General features: G+C 42.9%; 1 protein-coding gene across 1 annotated transcript in view; it reads left to right on the top strand.

Annotated features, from left to right (window-relative positions):
• galnt2 (UDP-N-acetyl-alpha-D-galactosamine:polypeptide N-acetylgalactosaminyltransferase 2) overlaps positions 1-16,914 on the top strand; it is an 80,914-nt gene that overhangs the window by 928 nt on the left and 63,072 nt on the right. The gene's annotated exons all lie outside the window — the stretch shown is intronic.

The following is a 16,914-nucleotide window of genomic DNA, read 5'->3' as shown; positions in this document are numbered from 1 at the left end:
TTTTCAGTAATATCCCTATTCTTATTTCGCCCCCGTAGTGTTGTGAAACAAGCTGCAGTTCGACGTTCTCTAAATCAGCTGTATCATTGGTGCGTTCAGAATTCAGAATAAAATTGTAATGTGCTAGGCGGGTATGCCAATCTTTAAACCGTGCGTGGAAAGAAATACACGTACTGACCTTGTTTTGATTGGCTACAGACTGCAGCAATTCATATGGTAACGTTTAGCAGTTTTTTATTTTCCCTTTTGTTTTTGTTTATGCTGTGGCTTAGTGTCAAATGTAGCGATAAAATAAGGTTCCAGTAGCTTCGAGTTTCTTGGCGCCTTCCACATCATCAGGATAGTTTCTGAAGTCCAATGACATTCCCATTTAACCAGAAACAGTACGTCGAGATCGACAAAGCGATAGAATTTCTAGCACTGTATATGGTAAATGCTGCATTTGGAGAAAATAGCTTACTTGTTTTAACATATTTTCACCAGAGGTTTAAGACATTGTTTTCAGAGCAGGTCTTATGTACTAGGACTCAGATGTACAAAAGACTGATTATTTTAAGCCACGCCGTTCCCATTAACAAGGAACTCGAAAACAAACGCGCCTTCTAGAGCAAAAGGATAATGCTGACTGATTAATAGAGATGAAGAGGGGAAAGTTCCAGTGCTGCCTCCCTTTACAGGAGTCAAATTCAGCACAGCTGAGGAGGAGACACTTGCTACTTGTGTTAATGCTGAAGCTGGTGTTCAAAACCAGAGAGATTCCAGCTCCAGTCCCATAAACCGAGTGCACCTGTGATGGGATAACCTTTGCTGTCACTTGTCTTTAGTAGCTCTGTTCTCATTAGGTAGATCAATGCTGCCGCAGTTATAAACTAGTATCTAGGTGCCTGTAAGCCACATTTACAAGACAGGGATGCTCAGTAACTCGAGTTGTCATAGATCACAAGGGATTCTGCCACAGCCACCTTCTTATGGTGATGTTCCAGCTGAAATAATTCCTGTCTGAAAGCTGCAGAATCCACACTCTCGGTCAGAATGGACGTTTTAGAGTACTGGAATAGAACATCTAAATTTAATCATTATTATGTCAGATCGCCAGAGACTTTCCTTTTTTTCCTTTTTGCTGAGGAGTAACATGAAGACAAGACAGGCCTCCAGACACCGCATAAGCTTGGTGATACACAGATCCAGACTACATCAGAATGAATCTCGGAAGCGGACTCTGGTGTTTTAATTTTAGACTGTATTTTTTGTCAGCATAAGAGAATGCATTAGAGATTAGAGTATAGTTGTGTCCCGTCATGAAACAAAATCACATGCACTTGAATTTTGGAGCTCATTTCCGAGGAAGCATCTTCTCCGAGCCTTCCTGAATGGCTCGCTCAGCCTCCCTTTTGAAGAAAGAGGTGCAGTGAAGTTCCACAGCTCAACCTTCCCTTTATCCCTCCAAGCACCCCTGCTGGCTTTGAATCAGGTTACAGCTACGTGTGTGCTGTGGTAATGAGTTTGGGGAGGTTAAGCCTCAGTGCACAATTTCTAAATGCAGCTTTATATAGTGCAAAGAAAACGTGCTTACCTGAGATTGGCACTTCAGGCTTGTTGTTCGTTTGCACACTGAGATGATATCCTCTGCAGTGCCGGAACTCTTAACCTGGTCTAATACTGTGCATGACGACGGTAACAGGTCCCCGTGAACTCTAGTCAGGGCCTTCTGTAATAACGCTCCCGACTTCAGCTGAGCCACCTCTGCTGCTTTAAACTGAGAGCCACACAGTGTCTTGTAGTGGCCCCTGGGAGGCGATCTGTTTGTCCTGGGGGGGGGGGGGTGTTGCGCTGGTGCAGGGTGAAAGTTCGGTCGCGGGAGAGACGTTTGTGGCTGCTCGGGAAGACTGGGGTGGCTAAACGGTGCCGCGTGTTTGTGGCACATGGAATTCAGTGCCAGCAGACGACAAGGCAGAGGAAGGACTGGCTTCCCTTTCTGCTGCTCAGCTTGTTCTCGATTGTGATGGAGCCTGCGGTTCCCCTGGTCGGGCGGCATTCGTGTTTTAGTGGGAATTGTGATCCGAAGGATTTGGGCCGTGCGTTGCGGCTGCTGGGCGTGTGGCTGGAACCGGGAGGAATGTGGTCGAGTTGCATGGAGAATTCGTGGACATGGCTCCCAGGGAAAATGAGATTTTAGTTTGTAGTCTGTGGGTGCAGCCGCTGATCCTGGTGTCTGCTAGCATAATTAATGCCATTCTTTAATTATTCTTTGTCTTTCAAGAGCACTGAATTTAGAAGCAAATATGTTAATCTGGGGGCTGATTAGAGAGCTTTATCCTGGCATGAATTTTCCTATCTTGTCATATATAAAGAAGTGCCTTCGGTTCTCGGTTCAAGATACTTTTCCACATAATTTCCAATTGTGCTTTCTGGATCGTGTTTCACTGTTAGTTCTAAAGAAGTCCAGTGGGTTGACTTTATCAGTGCCCTTGAGTATTCTGAATACACGAATACTCAAGACTCGTAGGTTTCAGTTCCTTCAGCCTGTCAGTGTTTTCTTTAGCTCCGGAATGTATCTGGTTTCTCTCCTCTGGATTGATTCCAGAGCACCAATATCTTTTCTATGCCATAAAGACAGTAATTGTACCCTAAAATCAAAATGGACCCTTTCTAGTGCATTCTACAATTTAAACATCCCGTTATTTATTACAATTCTCATTTATGTTGAATTCAAAGTCATTTTATTTTCGCCAGCCAGCACTTTATGCTGCATGTTCTAAGACTGTTGGGCCATGTGTGTCTCTGCGTGTAAGGAGGTAAAATAAACTGCTTTTCTTCTTGATCAGTATAATGCAAAAAGCTGCACCTGTAGAATCTGAGGTGTGTTAAAAGTATCCTGCAGCAGGTGTCTGGATGTGCTTGCAGTAGGCGCAGCTGCGATGATTTGAGATGAAATTTCCTGCTTCTGGAAGACCGTGGCCACCTCGCCTGTACAGGAATGTGCGCTGTCATGTGGAGAGCGCATTGCCTTCTTCAGGCCTGTCATCACCTGACCTTTGCCTTTGTAAAAGGGTTTTATGTGCAGCCATAAAAGTGTTAAAAGAGTGATTCAGCCTCCCAGGTCTGAGATCTCCCTCTGCAGCAGAGCTCTTTGCTGTGCGCTGTACTCTCCCAACAGGACTGTCATAGCCATCGTGCCGCACCGCAGCACCAGAAAGGGTGGAAAGGCTCTGCAAAGCTAAATGCGCAATGTTTGCATGTGTGGGACGGCACATGCGGAGCTGCTGGTCTGGGCTATCGTGTTAATGCTGACAGACCTGTGGTTCCCAGGGCTGCCGAGAGAACAAGGTGCGAATGAGTTGCCCCCTCACGTGGCAAGCCAGCTTTTTTTCGACCCTTTGGCTTCGGAAAGGAATACTTTAAAGGTGTGAAGTGTGTCGGTGTGTCGCCACCTTTCGTCACCAAGGCAGGAAGTGGTGCTGTACTATTTCTCCAGCAGGCGGGTCAAAGGTGCCTCTCGGGGCACCTGCATTCCTGTTGAGCAAGTGGCCCAAGTAACCTTGTCAGAACATTTGCGCCGTCGTGTTAACAGAGCGGTCTGTGCTCTTGTGCACTGAAGTCGGTGTTAGTCTGCGACTGCGTCACGGTTTGGAAATAATGATTTGCTTTTGGGCAAAGGGGCACACGTGGAAAATGCTGCTGTAGGCAGTGTTCTAGTGGCAGCAAGCAGTGAAACCTTAGACGCAGACCTACGTGTCTGTTCTGACCTCTGAAGAACATGCTGTCCTTTTCAGAAGAGAGAACAAGTTGCATTTTCTAATCCAGAAGTATTGTTTTCACTTTGTTTTGCTGTATTAAACCATCAGCTTATTTAGATTTTTTTTTACAGGTGTGAAGGAGAATAGGTGAAGAAGTGAAACATGTTTTTGTCTCCTCAGTAATGTAAGTAGGGTTAATACAGTGCTTGGTTTGGTACAGTCCTGATAAACTTATTAGGAACAAGTAATAGGTTTATTCCATGCTGAAAAAAAGAAAGAAAACACAGCGTCTCAGCCGTGGAGCCTTCTTCAGCTTCACACCTTCACACCTTCACACCTTCTTCTCACCTCACACCTGAAGAAGGCTCCACGGCCGAAACGTTGTGTTTTCTTTCTTCTTTTTTTCAGCAGGGTATAAACCTATTACTTGTTCCTTTGCAGCCTACGCATGCTGATGCAGCTGCCCACCTGAATTATTTTCCTTATTGATACTTGAGAAAAAGCTTATATCATAAACATTTTTCTAAGTAGTCAGACACAACTGATTCTGTTTAGCTCCTCTAGACAAGTATGAGAGTGTGTTTGGCAGTAACAAGGAGGTGCTTTGCACTGTAGGAATTCAACCCAACAATCTTTAAAATGAGCTGTGTTATCGGAAAGGAGACTTGATGTGCACACTTGTTACATTCAAACGGAAGGAAGAGAAAGCAAGAATCCTTCAGATTTCATGGAAATAGTGTTATAAGAAATGACACTGCTCATAGTGCTAGATAGGTGTGTGATATTGAGCATTCTGCGGTACAGATTTCTCAAGAGAAAAACTGAACACCCACCCATCTTAGCTGCTGTGCCTGTGCTTTGAGCAGCATCAGAAATGTCTGATGATCTTGGTAAAATCATACGAGTTATTTATAGCAAAGAGAAGAGCTGGCTGGAGTTTGGGAGTTGGCATTTTCCAGTTGTGCACTGCGTTGTTAGGCTGTTTGAGTGGAATGTTAATTGAAAGAGATCTGGCACTTGCTGATCCTCCACAAAATCTAGCAAGCTGTCTCTTTCACCTGGTTATCAGAAAGGTGAAGCAGGACAGATGTGTCAGTTTCTTCAATACAGAAAATGTAGAAAACACCACAGGCCTTTGGCTCAACAGCATGAGAAGCATTTGAGTGCTCACAGAAGATACAAGGGCTGCTGCTAGCAGGAGTAGTGTTTTCAGCAAATCCCTGAGATGATGGTCTTACAGTAACCTAGAGATGAACTGAAGAATTATGAGTGATATCTCTGCACTGCTGCCTCTCAGCCCATGCACTTCACTGAATGGCGCTTTGCTACAGAAATGCATTCCACAAGGCCTTCCACTCTCAGTCAAGGCAGAGAGCTAATAACAGGGCTCGCTTCCTCTCTTTTTTGGCTTCTGCTTGTGGCAGATCTGAGAACGCCGGCAGTTCTGTTGCCGTGTTCTTGTTTATTAAAAAAAAAACCCAATGACATTTGAATTTCAGTGACAAAAAAAAGAGCAGAAGTGTTGTGATGGGGACCCAGATTGAACAGGAAGTGAAACACTGCTGACGAAGAGGAGATTTTGTGTTCTTTCTGAGTTGGCTTCGGGTTTTTGCTGGTGCTCTGGGCTTAAAGTTGATTGGCTACTTGAAATGAAGTCAGGTTCCCCCTTCAGTGGGGTCACCTTATCCTGGGTAAGATAAGATCACTTTTAAGAGCCATATACAATTTCTTGCATTAGGAATTTGTCTTTTTCGCATATCCCAGCTTGCTCTCCATGAGACACACAGACGGGGAGAGAGAAGCTTGGGGTCAGAGTGCAGGGTCAGCCATTGTACAGCGCCCCTGGAGCAGTTGGGGTTAAGGGCCTTGCTCAGGGGCCCAACGGAGTAGGATTCCTCTGCCGGCTGCGGGATTTGAACCGGCAACCTTCCAGCCACAGGTGCAGATCCTCGATAGGCTCCTCCCGATTGTAGCTGCTGTTTTGTCCTGAAAAACAGAAAAGATAACAGCGTTTGCCAAAGAAATGAAAGCTGCAGTCCCAGTTTCTCAGACCAGTTATTAAGTCTCGGTGGCAAAATAAATTTATTGACAGTTGCACAAAATTTGAGAAAATCTGAATTCAAACACAGAATCGTGTTGCAGAATTAAACACTGTTCCAGTGCCTGGTCAATGCTGATGACGTTGACACGCAGTGTGAATTAGGGAACTCAGTGCCAAGGAGAGGGTTGAACAGCTGCCCTTGGTCTCAGGCAGCTGTGTTTTCTGTTTCAAAATAGGAATATGTGAGTTAATTAAGAAATGAGGTGCAGACATTTAAGATGAGCTCTGATATTTCAAGATATTAATCGGCCCTATATGGCCAAATGACGTGGGTTATGTAGAAATGGCAGTTTCTTCAGAAAAACAGCCGTATTGATTAGTCAGTGATACACGTGGTGAGTTGCAAAGAATAAGGTCTTCTGTACGATGTAAGACTTGTATTCTTAAGCTGTTTTTTAAAGTAGAACGTTTTGCTTTTCACAAGTTGGTATCAGAAGTGATCATCAAATTTTCAGTGACTAAAACCAGGATTGCGTCTCTCGGTTGTGTTTGCCCTGAAAGGTTAGTGTTTAACAAAGTGACTGGTTGACCCGTAGCAGATGAGGAAACATTTCAAATGTAGGTCTGCTAACAAGTGAGGTAGTTTCTTTGTATCGCACTGTGAGTGATTATTCAAAAATGTTCCGCTGTTTCAGGGAGTGTATTCGTCCTTCAGTGTGCTGTTAGAAAGAATTATGGTTTCTGGCAGAAAGACCTTTGATCAAGCAAAAAACAAACCCTTTGACAATGCCTCATATGTGCTGACATTCTACAAATATGCACATGACCTCCCCGGAGCGCCAGTAATCTTTAGAAACCTTCCACGTCGTTTCCTTTTTCTGCTTAGCAAGACACCTTGCAAACAAGGTGTGGGCTTCTTTTCAGAGCAAGATCAGATTCACTTTAATGGGTGTTTTTAGGAGTCATGAACCAGGGTTTGCAAATCTGCTGCCTGTGCTATTTTAGCTTGCAAATGGAAGAAGCAAAACAGCGAGTAAGTTCTGTACACCCTCTTTTCCCCCAGCAGACTCCAGGCAGCCCGTTGGGGCAGGTGTCGTATGACCGCAGTGTCATCACGCGGTGGCGGTGCTCCAGAATGTGTTTCCTTGAAAAACTGCATTTGGTTAAAGCCTAGATCATTTGTTTAAATTTCAGCTGGAATGTTCTGCTCCACTTTCAGAGTCTACTCTAACTCTGCTGTAGCTGTTAACCATTTCTTTGTGCCATAGAGTGTCCCCACTTCCCAATGTATTCATCAATATCGGAAGAAGCTGAATTCTGGAAGCTCGTTACTGTTAAATGATAAGCAGGATGGAATGAATTATAGCAGATCTGTGCATGTAATTTAACCAGTTGAAGTTCCATTAACTTAGAGTGAAGTCGACTAAGCAATGCAGTTAACCCTGCTTGTTTTAAGAGTGAGTTACTAGTACAGTAGCCCTATACAAAGGCATCTTTGCATAGTTGAATTTTTGGGCAGGGTGACGCAGGGAGAGTAGTTTGATAAAAGGGGGATCAGACAGAACTCTCCAACCCCCTGGGGACACACTGGGACCTCCACACAATTGCAGGCCGGCTCCAAATGCACACAGACAGGCAGAGTGAGGCAGGAACAAATCCCATGGGCCCTTGCAAAACTGCTAATCTGGACAAGCTGCACCATAGGGTGAGTTAACTCCAGTCTAGTTGATGTCGTTAAATTAAGTAAAGTCTTTAACTTCTGTAACCATTCTAGTGCTGTATTCATTGTCGCCGAGAAGAGAAAGTTTAAAGGAATTCAATTTGTGTGAATGATTGTGATGTTCACATTATAAGAAAAGGTGTGGGTGCAAGGGCACTATGTGCACTACTTCTATCCAGATCTTCATTGACTGCAGCCTTTAACCTTGCATGGCAATTGCAACAGCTGCAAAATATGTGAAGAGGCACAGGGGCATTATTTGCAATTGTGAGCTCTGAGAGGCTGGAGAGAGGATTAAGTTTGTGCTCAGGATTCCCCAGTACTTTGGCTAGGAGCCCCTGCTGTGTGATTGGATGACCAGGCATATTCCATAATACACAATAGTTCTTTCTTTTTCTGAAGGAAAGATGTAATCTGTTACATGGTTAAGACTAGATGGAGTGGTGCTGCAAAGTTTCACTCTTTCCTTCCCATTATGGACAGGTCTGTTCATTCCTTCAAATGCAAGACAATCGATGCAACATTTTACCATTAGCTACACTAAAACACTTTCCAAGGGGACTATGAAAGAGACTGTTCTGTTCAGCAGAAGGTACCGGTCTCTTCAGCTCAGGCTGTTTAGATCCTGTGCTACTTCTGAAAATGAATAATGGATCCAGTGTCTCATTAAAATTCATTAAAATTAATTAAAATTCAATTGTTGTGTTCCACTGCGTGCAGAAGTGGAACTTAAACATCATTTTTGCCATCCTTGTACAAATGACAAGGGTTTTTTGAGGTTTGTTGCACTGAGAAGCCATGTACTTTAAATTGTCCTGAAGGTCTCATTGCTTGGTGTGTGCTCTTCTGAGAATACTGCCGCCTTGTCTGCACCAAGCACAGCGAGCGATAATGATATTGGGATTGCTATTTTTACAAACGAAACCACCCTGGAGTAAGGTGACTCTTTTTCCCCAAACGTCTAAGATCTAAACCATCTAAAGTCTCCGGTATCAGTTAATTAAATTCTTGAACAGTTGTTATGGTTCAGCGTTGCCAGTCCAGCATCTTCATAATTTTTAAGCATAATTCTTAAAAGGGAAAAAAAAACTCTTATAACATACTTTGCCAAACAGACCCCAATGCTTCCTGTAATTATTTAGGAAAATGTTTTCTTGCCAAAACTCTAGAAATGTACATTTAGTGACAGAAGAACAGGGGTTTTATTTTCAGAAATTCATGTCATGTCTGGTGTTATAGAGTTATGCAGGGCAATGGACAGTAGGTAAAAAGCTGCGGTTCTGTGTGGTTTTCAATTATCCGAATGTTTGTGTTCTGTTTTAGAAATAATATACAGAACTTGTGTATGAAGAACTTACAGGAGTTGTTCTTGTAAAAAAAAAAATACAGAGATATTGCTGACCTTTTCAGTGAAGACTTTTTCCAAAGAGGGCAATTTTCCAGATATGTAACTTGAGACAAGAAATAAGTACATAAACCAACAGGCTAACAACAAAAAAAAAAACCCAAATGGATTTTTTCCCTTGGAAATTCAATTAATAAACACCACATTGAGCGCCTTCTTAGCAGAAAGGGGGCAGCTTATCTGAGGAGGCACTTAGCAGTCACAATCAATGGGTCATTCTGGACAGAAATGATTGTGGACTGAGTCACACAGCCAACGATGATGGGCGGTATCTTAATGCACAAAAATAGGTTGCGTTCCAATTTCTGTTCCTTTTTAAATTCTGTTCCTTCTTCGAGCAGCATTCCTTTTTGCGTTACAGGATACATTTTGCACATCTTTGTCTCAAAGTGCTGGGAAACGCATGAGTCTCTTCGCATAGTGCATTGAGCTGTTCCAGGTTTTACAGTCTGCAGGCTCTTGCTTCCAGGCCAACCCCAAAAGGTGGATATTTCATGCCTCTTACCTTATTTCAAGTAAATCTGCATTCACAGAAATATGCAAAAAGCTATTAAATTTAATCCTTTTCAGATTTATTCACAGAATTTGTGGAAGAGCCTTCAGCCTGCAGCGGTTTCTGCTTAGCCCAAATTCTTTCTAAAACAAATGTGTGCCAGGTTTTTTGTCGCTCCTGTGCCAAACTGTATTAATTTTCACAGTGTCGTGGTGTTTCTCTCACAACCAATTATCATTCTCAATCATAAATTAAGCATGTCGTTATCGCCAGATGTGCCCGACTAATTTGCATTTCAGCTTCCTCTTGCAGTTCATGCGAGAGCCAGGAGGAGAGATCAGTAAGTTTGGCATCTGCAGGCCTGTTCTCTCCTGATTTCCATGTAATCGAACTCCATATCGTATTGCAGGGTAAAGCAGCTGGCTCAGATGGAAGATCTGAGACACGCAGATTGTCCAGTTAACAGAATCTGTCATCTGCAAAATGGATGACATTGGTATTAGACAAAGGTCTGATTTGTTTTATATGAAACATTTCTGGTGAGTAAACTTGAGTCTTTTATTTTATTCTGCATCCAATACCCCATAGAATGCCAAGTTTAATTTGCATAATTTATACAATGTGCTGAGCTTGGGATCAGCTCAGGGGCTCCATACAACAACAGCTAAGCTTGGGTCTGCATCTGGAAAGCCACAGAATGTCTCTTTTTGTGCTTCAGCTTTTTTATTGAATAAACCGTTGCTCTGGCTTTTGTATCATGGCTGACGTGTCATACCCTTTAAATTGCTCTATAACAGCTTTGCGAAATAAACAAGGAGCTGTTGCATTTTGATTTAGAAGGGAATAGGAAAGATTTATCATGTTTCATGTCACTCACAGACTTATAGGTGAACCCTTTTATTCTGCTGATGGATTGCTAGAGGATGCTTAAACCTTCAGTCCTGTTTGTCATGTGAGATGATCATTCATATAACTGTTAATCAAAGGCTTGTGGAATATGTGGCTTTTTCTTTTTGAAATCTGCGCGTACAGTTTCCTTCTGTTTGGGGGTGCTGCTTATTCCCTTATGGCCTGTTGAGGCTTTGAAAGTCCCCCCCAAGAAGCAAAAGTCTATGAGCTGGGAATCTGGCCTAGTGGAACTTCAGAGTAATGTCAATAGAACTGAGGCAGACACTGGCCAGAGCTCATCACCTAGAGAGAGAAATGGGAGTTTTGTCTCGCTAAACAAACCACATTTAGGGTGCCCCCTCTACTCTGTGTGAAGGAAAAAAAATGCTCTTTTGAGTTCTTGACACAGTTTTTGAATGATCTTTTAAGTCATTATTTATTGCTGCGTTAATATGCTCAGTCGTCATCCCTTTGAAAAATGTACAAAACCGGTCATTTTATGTATCTAAGAAAACGCTACATGCATTCCTTGTATATAAAAAAAAATCATTTCACAACCTAATAACTGCAGGTGGTTCAACATGGGTACGATGAGGGAGGAACTGAGAGGTCTCTCCGGACTGCTGAGTCCAGCTGCCTGTAAATATCGGTGTTCAACAGTGAAAATGCATTTGAGTTATTTTGCTACTTAAGAAAATCGTCCTACAAATCAGCACTTCTTACTTCATTTGTACGTATGGAGCAATTCGAAGCCAATTATTTTACAGCCGTTGGAGCATGACTGCACTGACCAAATGGTCTGAAAAACTCCCTCTCTGTCCCCACTGAGGGCGTCTGCCCTGCAGCTCTCTCATGGACAGTGGAATGGGAGCAGGGAAGGGCGCACAGGAGAGGTGTTATGGACAGGAAGTGGGTTGGTTGATTGTTAATCGCACAGCAAACATTGCGTACGTGTGCTGTTTTTGTACAAGAGTCTGTAATGGGAGCTGCCCTGCAACAAGAGTCTTGGAGTCGTCCCATTGTGTTGGAGAAGTCTTAAAGGACACCACCACGATTCTTTTGTGAAGGAACTCAAAAAGGAAAAAAAAGCCAGTTTGGCTGTAGGAACTGGTCACCATGGTGCTGCGGCACTGGGTCGCGATAATGGTATCATGGCAGAGGGATGGTGGGGTTGGTAGTTTCAGTTTTTTGAGCTGCCCCAGTGCCTCTGCTGGGGAAAGAGGCCCCTCCAGCAGTGCGGAACAGGGGCTAGAGCCTGGAGAGCTTGCTGGTACAGAACCCAAGTGTGGCTGCAAAAGTAATCAGGAACTTAGAGAGTGGGAAGAGCAAAGCTGCTAGCAATGCGTTAGGGGTTGTCTGTGTTCTGTGCGCCAGACATAACGCCACCTTCTCAGCACTCTGCCAGCTGTGCCAGTCTGCGTTACTCATGAGGGACGGAGGGCGGTGTCTGTCCTCTGTCAGACACGAAGGCTTCCACTCTGGGATCCCAATGTGTGTCGTGTGGCACACGTCTAGGAGCATTTCTCTGGGCTGGTGCTTGTTGGCCTGAGTTGGGTTAGGAAGTAACTGGCTACTTTCACATTGGTGTGTGTTTCAAGGGGAAAAAATGTGCTTCTTAACCACATATAAAACTATTTATATGAAATAATACATTTTGTCTCTACAGATTTAGCAACCGAAGCGTTTATCCTCTGCTGCTTTCATGTGAAAATGTGATGTATTCTTCTGTTGTCTACTGTATGCCCTTCCCAGAGAAAATGGCAAATCTCAGTAGACTCTTTTAATAAAGAACGGAGTTGATTTGAGAAAGTAAGGTTGACTGAAGCTTCGGAAACTTTTTCTCTATCAGGGTGACAAATAATCCCCAGCCTGGGAAGTTTTGAATCTTTTCAGACCTATTTTGCAAGCAGGGGAGCGCACTCAATGTTTTCTTATTCTGAAAGCCAGAAGGCAGCCCACCAGGAGCAATAAAACTGAAACATCAAAGGCCCTCCACAAATCCGCACAAATGCTCAATTATTCATCGCAAGACCTCCTTTTCTCCTCCTTTCGGTGCTGTAACATGTCCCTTCAGATGTGTCCCTCAGAAAAATGATAACATTTGTGAGCGATTGTGTCTGTGGTGGACTCATTTATGCTCTGTTTTTTTTTCTCATGCTGGGACAGACTCCTGCTGTTCCTCACCGTGGTAATTATACAAAATAACATTTGGATTTCAATAAGATTTTATAAACAGATGACTGGTGTTGCTTACAGTTATTCCAGTTTATTTTGAATTCATTAAATCCTTCAAAAATCTTGCACCATTTTCAGCTCAATGTGCCTGGGATGTAATCATTAAGGGTGTTGGGCCAGAGTGTCTTTTTTCCAATGGGATGTGATCATATGTTTAAGTGTTTGTAGCTCGACCTCTCTGAAAGTAGTAAGTTCCCTCCAGGTGTTAAGTACTGTTTACCAGGTGAGCAGCAGTTTCTCGTGAAAGGGACATCAAAGGAAGATGCTGGTCATCGTTACTGTCTGAAGTTCAGCTCCTGCTCTTTCATCCACATACAACTAACCTACATAGACAGCCTGTTATGAGGTCTGCGGTTCAAGCCGGTGCTCTTATTGCCTTGAGGACTTCACATCCTGCTTGATGTTGATTGCAAACACAGCTGTCAGAACGGCCTACAAAAAAAACTGCAGTTTTGTAGATCTTTGGACCAACCGTGGTTTTAACATGCACTCCAGGATCTTCAACAATTCAGTCCCGTTTTCTAGCCTTGAACTCGTCACCAGCAAGTCACAGTGCTCACCTGCAAATTGTTCATGATGCATTCTTCTTGTGTGGGTGCAGTCTTAGAAGAAGGTAATTTTGTGGGTGTGGAGTGCTTTCTTGTATTTGTCAGAACAGAACATGTTTTTTTGCTTGAGCTCACATCATTGTCATTTTTCCTGAGTTACAGATTTTCGTGTCCCATCTCTTTGCACGGATCTTTAATGTCTTAAATTCTCCCTTTCCTCCCTGCATAGTGTCACATCTTCACTGTCTTTTTGTGACATAAAGATATTCAATATCTTAATGTATCCCTGAGAAGCTGTGACATATTGTACTGCTGAAACCTTATACTGTACCTAAACTCCCCTTAAGGCACTAAAACACAAAATGTCTAACTTTTTTAAGGTTGTACAAAAATATGGGCATGTCTGGCAGTTGTAGTTTAGCCCTAGGAGCGTGTAAATCCTCCCTACGTAAAATTGTGAAGATGTACCGAAGAACTGTGTTGTTCAAGAGTGATAAAGGATTTATGGGAATGCGATTGAAAGCTGAGAGCAAGCAGAGTCTAAATCGCCCCTGAGATCTTGTCAGCTTTCAATTTCCACTGGCGTATAGGACAGGAAATGGTTTGAATTTGAAACAAGTGTAATAAGATTTCTTCAGGCAACAAGGTATGAGTTGTACTTCTTTCCATTTTTCTTCAGAATGTATTATGCTCATTATGCAAAACCTGGTGCGACCGTTGTGTGTCAGCTTAGGAGTTAGTATTACAGAGAACTTTTAGAGCACGTATATGCTTCTCAGTGTGGTCACAGGTGCTAAGAATTATTTGCAAAAACAATACGGATGTCTGTATCTGTGTTGCCTCTGCTGAATCAGCACATTGTGTGTGAGGAGGTGGAAGTATGTAATTCTGTTCCGTGTACAGCCTCCTCTCTTCATGTTGATATTGTTCCAGGTTAGTAAACTAGATGTGCACACAATGTATCTGTAAATCTCCTCTGCACCTGTAGTTTTCAGGTGACCTCAGAGCACATCCAACTGGCTGTACAGTGGTCACATGGCCCAAATGCATCAATTTCATTGGCTGTGGACAGCTGAGTAGCGTATTTGGATGAGAAACCTATGACTGGTAGGACACATTGGCTGGATGAGGTGTTCAGTCTTCCAGTGATTCCAGCCCCAGACTGGTTAGAGAAGCTCTGGCACTGGAATACCATCTGTGTGACGACAGGTGTTGTGAAGGGCTCTTTTCCTGTGGGTCAGCCGTATTTCGGCAACACTATTCCTGTGCTCTCTTGAGATGGACTTTAAAAGTCTTAAGGTTTTTATGTTCGGTTGTAAGAATATTTGTGCTAGTTGGGGTGAGATTGTAGCTAAGGCTGTGGCAGGGCTGCAATTAGAGCAATCTTGGTGCACGCTTGATCTGTTTAAAGATATGTAGCTATTACTCATCTCTCCTTGTGGACAGCACAGTAGATTGAGAAAGAAATACCTCTACATCTGTATTTACACAGTTGTAAAATGAAAAGGTTCTGTTAAACCTTTCCATTGAAAATACTTATTTTTTTGTTTACAGAAAGGCTGCAGACATTTGTCAAGGACTATTTTGGAAATATCCCAAAAACTTATTGAGTATTTAGGATTTTTACCGTATTTTCTTGTCTGCTATGAAACTTGCATCTCATTTTTCATGGTCGGTTAATTATGTAAGAACATTATTGTAAGAGCATAACATCCTTATTGACGAAAGACCACATTAATGTGCATTTGCTTTGATAAGGGCTTGTAGTACTTGAGTTGATAATATAGTAAAGTTTTAGATTGGTGAGGGCATTTATTGACAAGTGGTGTATACAGTAAATCACTGTTATTCAAAATCACCTCTTGAATTTCATGGAGTACCACTTTCTTGGGGGTGTAGCCTAAACCGCAAAGTTTGCAATAGGTTTGTTAAATGTTCGTGATTTTCTGCACTTGAAGCAACGATGCATCCAGCACAGTGCTGTTCAGAAGGGTGAAATAAAGGTAAGTGCCACAATGAAAATTAGAAAAGAGAAACCCAGTGTATTGGTAGTAGAGACTTCAAGCGTCACCTTTGCAGCCAGCAGACACTATCCGTATGTCTATTCGTATTCCCTATTCGTATGTGTTCAGGGGGACTTTTCTCTTCAGACCTGGATGGGTTTTTTTTGCACTCAGGAGCTATGATACCCGACCCAGCTCAGTGTTCACAGTAGCACTTCATCATCAGGCTCAGAAAGCCTTGTTTCTCGGGTGTCATGGTCTGAGCTCAGAAAGTGGAGACTGTTCTTACAGTGCGCCCTGGAGGAGGAGCTCCAGCTGTAACAATATCTGTGCTGTCAGACGAACACAGACCTCTTAATCCTGCTTTGGATTAGCTGAAATAAAACGTCAGGAACAAGGAAACCAGAGTTGCTGCGGGACAAAATGTTCCGTTTTGCACAAGTTCATTGTAATTGAAAGTGCCAAAGTGGCATTTTAATTTACCATTTAATTAATTCATTGACCTTATTTATTGTGGGCATATAGCGCACAATTTGCAGTGAACAGTGCAAGTGTCACACAATTGTGAATGTAGTGATTTTGACACTAATCTGTTATGCATGGAAGAGCAAAATTCATCAGGTAATAGTTTGCCTGGGCCCTTAGCTAAACTGTTTGGGGGTTTTCAGGCAAGACTAACCTATGGAATGCTCCCATTTCCTGCGTCTGCTGTCTGAGGACTTTTGCCAATTTTGTTTGCAGTACAAAGAGTGGGAATGCCAGAGGTTTAAACCTTTGTGGTCTGTTCTTTAAAAATCTGTTTCTTTCACCTTGCATAGTATATTTTCCCAGAGCTGCTGAGTTAGCAGAACTGAGCACTGGGAGAAAGCTGGTTCTGTGGTTGGGATGTTGGATGCCGGTTGCAATTCGCTTATCAGTTTTCACTTACTGCCTTGGTGCCGCAAACATTCTTTGCGCTTTTATTTTGCATGCAGATGCACGTTTGGTTTGGTAAATTGGGGAAAAAAAAATCTGGTAGTAGAGTAGTGCATTCTGTATGTACTGTACACGTACATTGGAATTCTTCGTTGAACTGATCTCTCGGTACACGCACAGTACAACAGACAACACCACACAATGTACACAGTAAATTACAAGCATAATAAATAATATCAACAGGAACAATAAATGTTATGTAAAGCAATACATATGTAGTAGTGAGAAAAGTGCATAGTGCAGGGTGCACTGTGTGTAGCGCGTAGTACTCCATGCAGTGATTTTCCAGATTTCTGCCCTGAAAGAGCTCAGTGGGTCTTGAAGTAGCCTTAAGTGCAAAAGGAGCACAGTCCTCCTGAGGCTGCCTTTTGCGTTTTTAAAGACCACCTGAAGTCAGGGATCAAGTCAAAGGAAGGTGTAATTCTAAAACACTTCTATTTGCTTAACTGAAGCCAAGCATTAGCACGGATTATCGAGGGGCAGCCTTTATTGATTATTCTGTGCTTAATTAACAATCTCTGATCAAAATTTGCAAGTGCTCAGTTTAATTTTGTGACCCTGAGGCTCGTCAAATCACCTTTTAAAATTTTACCTGCCTGTGTCCGATACTGGTATAGTCCCACAGTGGTGAGATACTGTATGAGTGTCATGCAACGTTTTTTTTTTGCGTGAGTGCATTTATATTGCACAGATAGCAGACATAACCATGCAGACCCAGAGAGAAGAAGCTGGAATCGGAACGGACCGACCTCCCCCGAGTGTGTGTATGCAGCCAGGATTCTGCCAGGCTTGTGGTAGGGAGCATTTGTGTCTGTTCCCTCAGCAAACTGCTGTTGGAGGTCTGGACTTCTCTGAAACATACTTCAGTT

This window comes from Atractosteus spatula, chromosome 15, assembly GCF_055471065.1.
Source record: "Atractosteus spatula isolate fAtrSpa1 chromosome 15, fAtrSpa1.hap1, whole genome shotgun sequence".
Taxonomy (NCBI): domain Eukaryota; kingdom Metazoa; phylum Chordata; class Actinopteri; order Semionotiformes; family Lepisosteidae; genus Atractosteus; species Atractosteus spatula.
The sequence above is the reverse complement of the archived record's forward strand: the minus strand, read 5'-3'. Positions and strand labels throughout refer to the sequence as shown.